This window comes from Talpa occidentalis, unplaced genomic scaffold (genome assembly GCF_014898055.3).
Source record: "Talpa occidentalis isolate TD23 unplaced genomic scaffold, MPIMG_talOcc4v2.1, whole genome shotgun sequence".
NCBI lineage: Eukaryota > Metazoa > Chordata > Mammalia > Eulipotyphla > Talpidae > Talpa > Talpa occidentalis.
In genome coordinates, this window is record NW_026555331.1 from 138,045,476 (window position 1) to 138,055,253 (window position 9,778).

General features: G+C 47.8%; 1 long non-coding RNA gene across 1 annotated transcript; it reads right to left on the reverse strand.

The window, feature by feature from the left end:
• Positions 1-959: 959 nt before the first annotated feature.
• LOC129145350 (uncharacterized) lies at positions 960-8,948 on the reverse strand. Its single transcript, XR_008550852.1, has 3 exons — positions 8,674-8,948; positions 5,491-5,595; positions 960-1,300 (listed from the first exon to the last, which is right to left on the reverse strand). It is a non-coding gene; the product is annotated as an uncharacterized LOC129145350 (long non-coding RNA).
• Positions 8,949-9,778: the final 830 nt, after the last annotated feature.

Consider the following 9,778-nt stretch of genomic DNA (forward strand, 5'->3'; position numbering starts at 1 on the left):
CCCTCAGACCCTCTGCTGAGCCCTGAGAAGCGGGTTGGCTTCCGAGGTGGTCGCCTGCGGGGCGCGGCCCTCCCTCCCGCTGCCTCCAAAGCTCAGTTCAGGGTAAAGGTGAGGATAGGCCCCTTCCAGTTAGGGGCGGCCCGGCTGAGTCAGCCTCCCGGGTCAGCCAGCTCCCGCCAGGTCGGAGCCCGGCTCGCAGATAGTCCTGCCGCCCCAAGTCCTCCTGCGTGCAGGGCCGACCCCCGCGGGGCACTGATGTGCCTCCCCCGGGTAGCAGCGAGCCCTCCAGGGCGCGAGCACCGAGCACACCCGCCATGCGGTGAGACTGCGCTGGGCCCGCCCGGGGTTGTCGGACCCCAGTGCGGTGCAGCCCTGGAAGCTCTCTTGACCCCTGCAGGCCGGGCGTGGGCTTGGTCCTGGCTTAGTTTTCCCTTCCCTTCCTGCGACAAACTTAGCATCGTCCAGGGACTTGCTAGACTTGCATTAACCACTCGAATGTCCCCAGTAAACCGGTACCTGCTGCTAAGAGGAAGGATCGGAGGTCCGGATGGTCCCTTCCACCCCCGAGCACAGGGAAAGGAGGGATATACACAGGTTTAACTATGAGAGACGGTGGTTAAGGGCGTGGATTCTAGCGTCCTCGTGGGTTTGTTTCCAGATTTTGTCCATTTTCAGACCTGTTGGCCTAGGTGAGTTCCCATTGTTTCTCAAAGGCCAAGTTCTTCCTCTGTGAAATGGACAATCGTTATTGTGCCAATTTCTTGGGATGAGAGTGAAGATGAAATGAAAGAAAACATGGAGTGCTCTTTGAATGGCACCGGACACAAAGTAGGAACTCAGTCCCTGGCTGTAAAAAATGTCTTTCACTGGAACAACATTTTGCCCCAAAGGGTGGGCATTTCACACTAAAAGGAAGATCCATCCAGGCATGCAGGTTTTACCCTCCCGACCGCCCCCTACTCAGTAGCTACAGTATGCATCCCCTCAACCACTTCTGCTTCCTTCCAGGATAGAACAGTCGTAATTGAAGGCCAGCTAGGAGCCAGGATGCAGTGTCTTCTGAAGGTGGCTAAAACCTGGCTTAGTCAATCCTCCCATATGTACCAACCACCCCCCCCCCCAAGTTTTCTTTCCAGTCCTGAGTCACAGGTCAGGAGGCAACATGGATGACTCTGTTTGTGTCATATCATCAAAGTCTGTTGATTTTTTTAATCATATGGATCCTTTCCTTCCTCTTTGTCCTTGTTACCTTTGTCCAAACTAGAGTCACATTCTGGAGGTGCCGGAATCTCAGTTGAACCTGAAAAGACAGTAAGAATTTGCCAGATAAGGAAAGAATAGATCAATTTAAGTGTTGAGAAAACCACAGGCAAGCTCAGAGTCTTCACAGAGCATGTTCTGTACAGTAATATTCAGCAATGTGGAGGAAGCCAGGCACCCCCCCACCCCCCCACCCCCAGGCGCTGTGGGTAACAGCTTCGCACACCAACTCAGGGGCTCCCCTGCCTGGGTGTGAACTCCAGCTCCCATCACTTTTCAGCAAGTCACTTAGTTTCCCTGTTTAATCATAGGATCTTTATTATGCCACCGCCTATGGTTCTTGGAAGGTTCTTAAATAAATTGACATGTGGAAAGAACTAAGAATTAGTAAGTGTTCCATAAATGTTAGATATTACTGTTGGGGTTCAGATGGTGGGGTTCCTCTGAGAAAGAATTCAGCAGATGTTTCCATTCATCAGCACACAGCAAGTTTACCGAGGAAAGAGGGAAAAAAGGAGAGATGCCTGCATAGATACAGGAGGGCAGTTTTAAAAGACAAGAACTGCACTTTGCCAGGACAAGGCATGTTCTTTGATAGAATTATTGTGGACATTATCACCTTGGAATTAGCTTGGGTTGGTCGTCTAAGATCTTCTCACCCCCACCTCTGGCTGATAATCTTTTCTGACCCCACCTCAGATTCCTGGAAACTTCCCTAACCAGTTTAGTTTAAGATTAATTAATCAACCCTCCCCCATCTCTGGTGTTTGTCCTTGTAAGATCTTCCATCCTAAATTTTTCTACTTTAAGATTCTATCCTCCCTAAGCCTTCCCTAAGGTAAGGTGACTCTGCTTGAAACATTCTCTCATCTCACACTCTTTTTTCAAGATTTTTATAGTCAGATAAAATCCTTTCTTCAGAGTCCCACTCTGGAGAAGAAGGTGGAGAATGACTGAAGGATTTCAGAACTGTTAGGGGGAAGTGATGTCGCGAGCCCAAGGCCCACGTGTTTGGTTTTTTATATCCAACCTGGCTGCCCAACTCCACCCTCAGGTCCCAGCCACCCTCCCTTGGTGGTGATGGGATTTGTCTTTCCCAGAGTCTTGATGGCTTTAGTCTGGAGTGGGGGTGGAGTCCACAAAGCCTGTATGGGATTAACTCAGGACATCACTTCCCCCTAACAGAACGGACCAATCTAGCCTCTAATCTCTCCCCTGCTGAGTAGAAATCTTTAGCACCCACTTTATGCCTTCAAACCCCTCTTAAGGATGGTGCACTTTGGCTGGATCAGTGTTCTAAGTTACCCAGCCAGACCATCCACTAGATAGCTAACAACAGTATGAATTTCATTATCTGCTTAATTAATTAATCTTCTGGAACAAATGGACCCTAAAGCTTCACTGAGGCTGCATTCTAGACATTTCATGTTTGAGGATTCTCCCCCCCCCCCCCCCCCCCCGCAGGAAGTTGTATTTCAGGCAACACTAGAACTCAACAATGGAGGGTGTCTTCTCATTACAAAACACATAAACTGGGCCTCCCTGGTGGTGCAGCAGGCTGGGCACAGTGCTGTGAAGCTGTCTGCAGTCTCTGCAGTGTGGGTTTGATTCCTGGCTGGCCAGGGAGATACCCACATGGCATGGCAGACCGCTCCTGTCCCTCCCCCTGCTCCCCTCAGTAGTGTTTTTGGTCTGTCTGCCTGTTCTGCTCCCCGCTCTGTCTCTGGTGAATTGTCTCGCCCTCCAGCACCTCTGGCCTGCACCCCAGTTCTTGTATAAATAAATAAATCTTTTTAAAAAAGCAAACAAATAAACCAAGTAACATTCTTTTAAATGCTCAAACAGCACTTAAAGGAAAAAAGAAAGGGGAAAGATAAACCTACAAAGCAAAAAACAAAGAAGTCTGAAATCCTACCCTGAAACTGGCTGCCCTGAGGGTGTGGCTAACTTTGATGGAGCAAAACTTGGGTGGAGCTGGGGCCCTCCAGGCTCTACTCTCTAGGAAGAGTGGGCCAGGAGAAATCCAGAGTAGGGGGCAGAGGAATGTGTGGTTCTCTGCCTGCATTCAAGACTTGGAAAAACCATTTCACTGAGAATTTGCTATCTTGGACTTCAGATGAATTTGAGAACAGAAGGTGCACTGGTGTACTATGCGTGGCCTGGCAAGACACAGAAGAAACATTAGCTTTTAGGAAGGTTGGGGGAAAGCACAGGAACTCTGCTACAAGGAAAAGAGATAAGGGGATTAGGTCTTCCTGGAATAGAGCCTTACAGAGAAGTGTAGATGCAAACAGCAAAAGTGTTAGGGGGAAAGGATGTCCTGAGTAAACTCTATACAGATTTTGTGGACTCCACCCCTACTCCAGACCTAAGCCATCAAGACACTGGAAATAACAAATCCCATCATCACCAAAGGGAGGGTTGCTGGGACCTGAGGGTGGAGTTAAACTGCCAGGTTTGGTGTAAAGCCAGACATGTGGGCCTTGGGTTGGTCTCTTGGCCTCACGGCTCTTGGCTCTTCGCCAGCTCTCAGCTTGCCATTTGGGATTCCAGGTCAGCTGAACGGGTAGGATACATTCATGAGGTTATCTCCCTCTTTTTCTCCCTGAGTTATTCATTTCTTCATTTTCCCTTTCTTTCGTAAATAGACCTTTTATTAACCTTTTGTGTGCGCCTGCAGTGAGTATTAATAAGTCCCTTTTAAGTGTGCTGGTAAGGACCCACAGCCAGGCAACCCATTTTGTATAGGGGTTGCCCTGTAACAAAAGCAGCCACTACCCAGCCGTTGGAGTCCCTCCCTGAAATAGGACTTTTGCCCAAAAAACCCACCACATTTTGGGATGGCAGATTTTTGCTGTACTGGAGAGATGTCACTCCTGGAACTTAGCATTTCCTTTTGCAAGAGGTCACTGGGGACCATATGAGGTGGGCCTCAGGTATGTGAGAAGGGAAAATACAAAGTGCTAAGGAGCAGAACTGGCTTAGACTTTTTTTCAGACAAGTCAGAAGGTAGAAGACAGGTTGCTCTGTAGCTTGACAGAATGATCAGAGTCCCAAGATGGGGAAAACTCATAAAAATCAGGAGCAAATGCTGATGAGTTTCTTGTCTTGAGCAGGTATGTGCTTTATAGGAAGAGGTTGGAGGGTGAGCCCACCCACTGAGGAGGAAATCCAACACTGACAGGCTTATCGCAGATCTGGTGGGGCCTATGAGAGGGGCAGGGCCTCCACAGCTTCGTTCTGTATCTTCACAGCCTTAGAAGCAGGGTGAGCTGCAGTCTGGGCCCTGATGACAGCAGCAACTTCAGTCCTGTCTGGCATGCATAAGAGTCATGGTCCACCAGACCTGTGACACCAGGGCTTACAATCGCAGGGTTGCTTCCTGAGCTTGGTGACAGGCCTTGTCTCCTATCCAGATGGTGAAATGACTTGACTTTATGCCCTTTCCACAAGGTGCCTCATGAATGTGGCCTCATCCTCAGGAAAGTAGCCACTCATGGTGCATCATTTTTGTGTCAAAGGGCTATTCAGGTGTGCTGGCCTCTTGGTGCTGAGGGGAAGGAGGGTGGACCTCCCTCCTTTTCTGGCTTAGAAGAAGTAAGGCAGCTGTGGGCAGTCCATATCCACTATTTTTTAAAAAAGATTTATTTATTTATGCATGCAAGAGCTGGGGTGTAGGCCAGAGGTAGGGGGGGTAAGAGGATTCACCAAAGACAGAGTAGGAAGCAGAACAGGCAGACCGATGGAAATACACTGCTGTGGGGAGCAGCAGGTGAGACAGGAGAGATCTGCTGTGCCATGTGGGTTCGCTCCCTGGCCAGGGATTGAACTCCTGCTGCAGTGGCTGTGGATAGCTTCCTAGCCCTGAGACTTAACCCTTTGTGCCACCAGGGGGGTCCCCATATCCTGTATTTACTGATGATTCACTCATCTACCAAAGAAGCTGAACGTCCTGCAGTGATGAGCCCAGCACACAGTTTCAGGTACACAAAAATACCAACAATCACACGCCCTTTGAATAAGTAACCTGCACCAGGACATTGTGAAAGCCATATGCCCTGGCACTCCAGGGCACCAGGAGTCACAGTGACAGGGGGGCTCAGAGCCACTGACACACACACACCTACTTTGATTAATGAACACCTGCTCAAATGTATCCACCCTGCCCCGAAGCACACACACCTGCCCAATACACATGCTCAGAACCTCCTCTTCTCTCCCGTTACATACCAGCTTGTTCTTCAGGGAACTCTTCAGCAAACCTGCTGGTGACTTTGCTGTGAAAGGAAATTCTCCACTTCCTTCTCTTCTTCCTTTTCCTGACTTCTCCCACTTCTTCAGGGAAAAGAGAAGCAGGGACCAACTATGAGTTGATTCCAGAAGCCTGGGGATCTAAGTCTGCAAGGACCCCATTAAAGCACTGAGGTATAGGAGCCGACCAGTTAAAGGGATCACTAGAGCACAAGTTAGGTCAGTTTGCCTTAGTGGTGAGGCCCCTGTGCTGGAGAGGCCCATTGCTCTGAGCTTGGTGATGCAGATGGTCAGAGAGGTGCTGGTTCAGTCTAGCCAAAGGGACTAGTGAGCTCAAGGGGCTTTACTGATCTTCAGTGCTTTGAGAAGCAAGATTAGCAGGTAAGGCCTGCCTGGTGGCACAAGGGTAGTTAAGCATAGCACTGTGAAGCTGTCCGCAGCCACTGCAGCATGAGTTCGAATCTCTGGCCAGCCAGGGAACTACCCATATGGCGCAGCAGACCTCATCATTTCCCCCTAACATCCTGACTGCTGCTCCCCTCAGCAGTGTATTTCAGTCAATCTGCCTGTTCTGCTCCCCACTCTGTGTCTGGTGAGTCCTCTCACCCCTGCACTGCTGGCCTGTACCCCAGTTCTTGTTTGCATAAATAAAAAAAAATAAAATAAATCTTAAAAAGACAAACAAACATGGGTCTCCCTGGTGGCACAAGGAGTTAAGCACCTCACTATGGGTCAATCCACAGCCTCGGCAGCATGAGTTCAATCCCCAGCCAGCCAGGGAGCACATGGCACAGCAGACCTCTCCTGACTTGCGCGCTGCTCCCTTTAGCAGTATATTTCAGTCAGTCTGCCTGTTCTGTTCCCTATTCTGTCTCTGGTGAACCCCTGCATCTCTGGCCTGAACCCCAGCTCTTGTATGCATAAATAAATAAATCTTTAAAACAAACAAACAAAAGGGCCTCCCCTGGTGGCTCAGCGGTTGAGCACTGGGCTGCGAAGATGCCTGCAGCCTCTGCAGCACTGGTTCAATCCCTGGCCACCGAAGATGCCTGCAGCCTCTGCAGCACTGGTTCAATCCCTGGCCACCGGGTGAGGGTCCACATGGTGTGCAGACCTCTCCTGCCGCCCACTGCTCCCCTCAGCAGTGTACTTCATCAGTCTGCCTGTTCTGCTCTCCGTTCTGTCTCTGGTGAATTCTCTCACCCTCCGGGGCTTCTGACTGTACCCAGTGCTTGTATAAATAAATAAATAAAATTAAAAAAAAATAAAACAAACAAACAAAAAAGATTAGCAGGTAACATTGAGCAATCTGGTGTATACAAGGCACAGACTAAGGAGATCATATATTTTGTAATCTTAAAATAAGTCTAGCAAAAACAATGGAAAAAAAGACAAAGAAAAAAATAGCTGAAAATAATTCTTTCTCTCAGGGTAATTATAATCTGATAGTGGAGATACATAAGGAAGATGTTATAACCTTAGGGAACAGCACAAGAATTTCTTTAGACAAAACATGTTTATCAATTGACAAATAGAAACACCGAAGCAAGGAAACCAGGAAGTGATACTTCAATATGCAAAAGAACCAGGGCTGGAGAACTGGGGAGGTCTCCAGGGCTAAAAGAGAGAACTGGGAGGCGGAGATACAGAGTTTAGCTGCTTTTCGGGTTCTGTTGGGCTTGGGGTCAATGGGAAGAGGGTTCAGGAGGGTCTGAACACCACTATTGAGGGGCGGGATGACTCAGACTGGACAACCTTTCCCTTCTATCCTTTATGTATAGTCAGAGCAGGAGGGGTCACTTGGGAGGAAGAGAAAAGGGTGGGGGTTCCCTCTAAGACTGATTGTCACCTCGCCTTCCTCACCCCCTTTCCTGACAGTAGCTTCTGGCCTTCTTGGCCGGGATGAGAAGCAGCAGGGCAACCCCCTGCCCTCCATTAGCCAACTTGGACAGAGCCGAGATGCTTGTCGGCTGGCAACAGAAATGTCTGGGCTTCTGTGTCTGGGGGAAAGGTGCTTGCCAGCCAGGAAGAAGGAGAATGTGCCCATGTGTCTAGATAGATTGTGAATATAGGCAGGTGTGTGTAGCTACACACAGGAGAGGGGAAGCTGGGGTTGTAATTATGAATAAAAGCAGCATAGAAATCAGGAGAACCCCATTTCCTCCAACCCCTCTACCCAACCTCCACTCCAGTACGACACCTGCCTCTTCCCATAGTTCCCACAGCCACTTGCCAAAGAGCACGAAGTTCACCCAGGCCGCAGCTGACCTAGGGGCCTCCTTTCTCTGAGAGCCCACTGTGATCCCCAGGGCAAAAGGACGGAGAAGGGGAGACTTCCTCTAGGTCTGAACATTGAATGACTTATGATTCTGTGAAGGACAGAGAGCGCAGACATGGATTTATTCTAAATTTTTGGATAGATATAATTTGGCACATAGCAGAGAGAAAAACTCTCTTAAATACATTTTTCGTGACATTCACTTGCATTTGTTATTAACACCAAAGACAGATCCTGCCTTTACTGGGGAAACAGGGTTTCTTTATCCCAAATCTTTCCTGAACTCATTGATTTTCGTTGTTCTTATAATAGATGCTCATAGAAGAAAATTGGAAACTATAAAATGAATCCATAAATTACCAACCACCCTCTTTAAGAACTTTCACAGACCCTACAAACGCCCACCATAGGATGCCTCTATCACGTTAAACTACACCCATATTCCACACTAAAAGTTATGAAGTGGTGGGCCTCCCCGGTGGCGCAGCGGTTGAGCGCTGGGTTGCGAAACTGCCCGTGGCCTCTGCAGCGCCGGTTCGATCCCCGGCTGCTCCCCGGCCACCAGAGGGTCCCACATGGTGCGCAGACCTCTCCTGCCGCCCACTGCTCCCCTCAGCAGTGTACTTGGGTCCTTCTGCCTGCTCTGCTCCCCGCTCTGGCTCTGGTGAATTCTCTCACCCTCCCGCGCTTCTGACTGGACCCAGTGCATGAATAAACAAACAAACAAATAAATAAATAAATAAACATGCCTCTTAAAATAAATAAATAAATAAATAAAATATAGAAAAAAAAATTAAAAAAAATAAAAGTTATGAAGTGGAGCTGAAATTGTCAAATTGACATAATACCACATTTTGGAGACCTTTAATTAAATATTTACTCACTTAAATTTTGCCTTTAAACGAATTTTGAAGTCAATGTATCTTGCTTTCCATATCTTAACTATTTGGGGGCGGTCTTGAAAGTCTATTGGCCCCAGACACCGTGACTAAAGAAACAAGATGGCCCCACCAAGGGAGAAAGGATAATATTAACGTCGATATGTAAGAATACATCCTGTCAGTCTCTCTATATTTGTCATGGCTAACTTCACAGCCCACACAGTTTTGAATATAATTTTTCTATTCTGCATTGTTCATTCGGAAATGGAGCTTGGGGGTGGAAGTCTATTATGTCTTTGAGATCCTCCCCCTCACCATGCAGAAGGTTCTAGAACCACACAGCTGTGAGGTGGGAAGGCTTAGAGACAGCTCATCCTTCTGTCCCGAGGTTCACAGGTGAGGACAATGAGCCTCAAGAAATAACCTTTTCCCAGGTAGGTGGTTACTTAGTGCCAGAACCAGACTTAGCATTGAGGCCTCTGCCTCAAGTAGGGGTGAGGAAACTACGATTTACCTGTTCCCTGCCCATCTTTCAGGGCTGGCCTTACCTGCCACGGGCACTTTCTGCTGGGGCTGTGCTCTGCCATAGCTCTCCCACTCCATTCCCACCTCCCACATCCGTCAAACTGCTCTTCACCCAGTTTCCCCATCCAAACTGACTTGGCTGTCTTCCCTTCGTTGCATATCTGTTGTCTCAACGTTGCACAAGCTATTAATTTTTAAAAATTGTTAGTAAATATTCACGGAAGAAAATCTGGGGGAGAAAAAAGAAGAGAAAGAAGCTCATATTTGTATCACCCTGAGATGATCGATCATTGTTTAATGTTATTGCACAACAATTAAAAATAAATAGAGCCAATCATTGAGCAGCTGTTCTTTTGATTAAAAAATAGAAAATATCTCAGATATAAAAAGAATGATTCATTCACTCAAAAAAAATTTTTTTTACGACCTCCAATATGCCAGGTACTGCTCTGGATCTAGGTAGAGAGTAACTGACACAAATGTCCAAGCCATTGTCCTAGAGGTGCTTAACACATAAATACAAAACATACAAAAATATAACATAGGTTTGGTGGTGTTGAGTACTATAAAGAAAAAATAGAGA